The sequence below is a fragment of the Euleptes europaea genome, chromosome 16 (genome assembly GCF_029931775.1).
Source record: "Euleptes europaea isolate rEulEur1 chromosome 16, rEulEur1.hap1, whole genome shotgun sequence".
Taxonomy (NCBI): Eukaryota; Metazoa; Chordata; class Lepidosauria; order Squamata; family Sphaerodactylidae; genus Euleptes; species Euleptes europaea.
The window spans coordinates 27,089,233-27,093,028 of NC_079327.1; the positions used below are offsets into that span (position 1 = coordinate 27,089,233).

General features: G+C 43.9%; 1 pseudogene; it reads left to right on the forward strand.

Moving 5' to 3' along the window:
- The first annotated feature begins 884 nt into the window (after window positions 1–884).
- LOC130488471 (40S ribosomal protein S13-like) lies at window positions 885–2,579 on the forward strand (annotated as a pseudogene).
- Window positions 2,580–3,796: the final 1,217 nt, after the last annotated feature.

The following is a 3,796-nucleotide window of genomic DNA, read 5'->3' on the forward strand; positions in this document are numbered from 1 at the left end:
GGGACTTTGTTAGCCCTTTCCCCTGATGCTGAAACATATATACATTAATGAGGGTTTTTTAATGTCTCTTTTCTTCCTTTTGATGCAGTAATACACTTTATTTTCTTGTCTCGCGTTTTCTTTGCTCTTCTTAGCCAATGGTAGCGTTAGCATCAGAGTAGACATAACAAGTCCAAGATTTGCTCAGAGATATTTCTGAAGCAGAGCAGGTGCAGCTGGGGGGGGGGAAGGGGGGAATAGCAATTTTTTTTAAAGAAGTCAGATGGCATTGTGTAGCAAACAGAAGGCAAAAAGACTGGTTTCAAAGCACAAAATCAGGTTCTTTTATTGATGCAGAATACATTAATTTGTGATGCAAGATTTGAAATGACTGGTTATAGAAATGTATCCATCTGATTGTGGTTTAATTTTCCATGGGCTGCAATATCAATAGCAAAGGAACCGTAAGCGTCATGTGCAGGTTTTACTCCTTTTGGAATCATCACCTGCAGAATTCCACACGTGCAGGAAAGGGAGAGAGAACACAAGGACAGCCGACAGGCTGCCGTGGGTACAATGGTTCTCCAAGATCAGTATCCTATTGCTGACAGAGGCCAGATAAAGAAGTTTCAAGACATGTTAACAACGCTGGGTACTAACATACTATATGGTTTCATAAGTGCCATCCTGAAGTATAGTTACACCCTTCAAAGTCCAGTGAAATCAATGGGCCTAGCTGCGATCTTCTAAATCACAGAGGATGCCATGACCATTCTACCCACATGCAGCTGATGTGCTTTGAATTTTTGAAATCTCTATGTAACTGTAGTAGTAGTAGTAGTAGTAGCAGCAGCAGCAGCAGGAGGATATCTAAAAGCTTTCATCCTCTTCTTTTTGCCGCCATCATGGGTCACATGCATGCTCCAGGAAAGGGTTTATCCCAATCCTCCTTACCATATAGGTGGTGAAGAAGAAGAAGAGGAGGAGGAGGAGGAGGAGTAGGAGTTGGTTTTTATATGCGAACTTTCTCTACCACTTAAGGGAGACTCAAACTGGCTTACAATCACTTTCCCTCCCCCTCCCCACAACAGACACCCTGTGAGGTGGGTGGGGCTGAGAGAGTGTGACTAGCCCAAGGTCACCCAGCTTCTTGTGTAGGAGTGGGGAAACAAATCCAGTTCACCAGATTAGCCTCTGCCACTCATGTGGAGGAGTGGGGAATCAAACCTGGTTCTCCAGATCAGACTCCACCGCTCTTAACCACTATACCACGCTGGCTCCCACTTGGCTGAAACTTACTTCCGATGATGTAAAAGAACAGATTCACAAGTTGGCTAAGAAAGGCCGGACTCCCTCACAGATTGGTGTGATCCTGAGGGATTCCCATGGTGTTGCCCAAATTCATTTTGTGACAGGCAACAAAATTCTAAGGATTCGTAAATCCAAGGGGCTTACTCTTGATCTTCCAGAGGACCTTTACCACTTAACTAAAAAGGCTGTTCATAAGCATCTTGAAAGGAACCAGAAGGATAAAGTTGCCAAATTCTGACTCATTTTGATTGAGAGCAGAATTCGTAGACTGGCTCGTTACTACAAGACCAAGGACACTTCCACACATGCCAAATAATGCACTTTCAGTCCACTTTTAATGCACTTTGAAGCTGGATTTTACTGTGTGAACTGGCAAAACCTACTTGCAAATGATCGTTGAAGTGTACTGAAAGTGGATTGAACGTGCATTGTTTGGCATGTGTGAAAGTGCCCCCAAGAGCAGGGCCGGAGCCAGTCATTTTTGTGCCCAGGGAAGGCTAACTACTTGTGCCCCCCCCTCCCCATTGCTAACACATTTTGCAAAACAGATGTCTTGTAGAAAAAATAAATGCACAAAATGTTTTACAAGATGTTATAATTCTGTTCCATAGCACTGTTGTGGTACTTGTGTGTGTGTGTGTGTTAAGTGCCGTCAAGTCACTTCCGACTCATGGCGACTGTATGAATGAAAGTCCTCCAAAATGTCCTATCTTTGACAGCCTTGCTCAGATCTTGCAAATTGAAGGCTGTGGCTTCCTTTATTGAGTCGATCCATCTCTTGTTGGGTCTTGTTGGGTCTTCCTCTTTTCCTGCTGCCCTCAACTTTTCCTAGCATGAAAAGAGTCTTTTCCAGTGACTCCTGTCCTCTCATAATGTGACCAAAATACGATAGCCTCAGTTTAGTCATTTTAGCTTCTAGGGTCATTTCAGGCTTGTTTTTTTGGCAGTCCACGGAATCCGTAACACTCTCCTCCAACACCACATTTCAAGTTGTGGTACTTACCTTAAAATAAAAAATAAATATATAAATTGTCAATTGCATTTCTTTGAAACTAATTTATTTTAAAACGGTGCCCCTCAGGCCAGTTCTGCGCCCCTCTGAGGTCTGCGCCCTAGACGACTGCCTAGTTTTCCTAATGGTAGCACTGGCTCTGCCCAAGAGAGTACTGCCACCTAATTGGAAGTATGAATCATCTGCAGCTTCTGCTCTGTTCACTGTGGATTCAACTTGTTCAAGTTCAGTAGTGCTGTGCCAGAGGAAGACGTCTCTGAGGCTTCTTCCTTGTTAGCAACGGTAAATGAAATTGTGTTCTTACCCAGACCAATAAAAGCCTCTGCTTTTTCAAAACAACAACAACAACCAAACAATAAAATGCATTTCAACAGAGATAAATGAAAAGTTCTGCATTTAGGTAGGAAAAATCAAATGCATAGTTATAGGATGGGGGAGGCTTGTCTTAGCAGTAGTGTGTGCAGAAAGGATCTTGGGGTCTTAGTAGACCAAACACTGAATATGAGTCAGCAGTGTGATGCGGTAGCTAAAAAGGCAAATGCGATCTTGGGCTGCATCAACAGAACTGTAGTGTCCAGATCACGTGAAGTGATAGTATCGCTTTACTCTGCTCTGGTTAGACCTCACCTAGAGTATTGTGTTCAGTTTTGGGCAGCACAATTTAAGAAGGATGTAGACAAGGGGAAACATGTCCAGAGGAGGGTAACAAAGATGGTGAGGGGTCTGGAAACCAAGTCCTATGAGAAAAGGTTGAAGGAGCTGGGTATGTTTAGCCTGAAGAGGAGAAGACTGAGAGGGGATGTGATAACCATCTTCGAGTACTTGAAGGGCTTTCATATAGAGGATGGTGCCGAGTTGTTTTCTGTTGCCCCAGAAGGTCGGACCAGAACCAATGGGTTAAAATTAAATCAGAAGAATTTCCATCTAGGCATTAGGAAAAATTTTCTAACAGAGCGGTTCCTCAGTGGAATAGGCTTCCTCAGGAGGTGGTAAGTGCTCCTTCCCTGGAGGTTTTTAAGCAGAGGCTAGATGGCCATCTGTCAGCAATGCTGATTCTATGAACTTGGGCAGTTCATGGGAGGGGGGCATCTTGGCCATCTTCTGGGCACTGGGGTGTGTGTGGGAGAGGTAGCTGTGAGATTCCTGCATTGTGCAGGGAGTTGGACTAGATGACCCTGGTGGTGCCTTCCAACTTTATGATTCTATGAAAAAAGCTTTCATCCAATACATTGATTCACCATCAGTGCCACAGTCACTTCTTCCCTCGGATTGTGATCTTGTGGAATTGCCAGTGCATGTGCCAGTCCTTTTGCTAAGGACATTGGTAAGTGCACACTGCGAGAAGACAGGGTTAACATTCTTAAAACAATGAGCCTGTTTTACAAGCAGCCTTGGAACATTCAGCACAAAGAGGCCTTTCTATTCTATAGCTGAGGTGTGAGGGGGGGAAATCTCATTTGTATATATTCAAGTTTTGCTCAGAAGAGTGAGTGG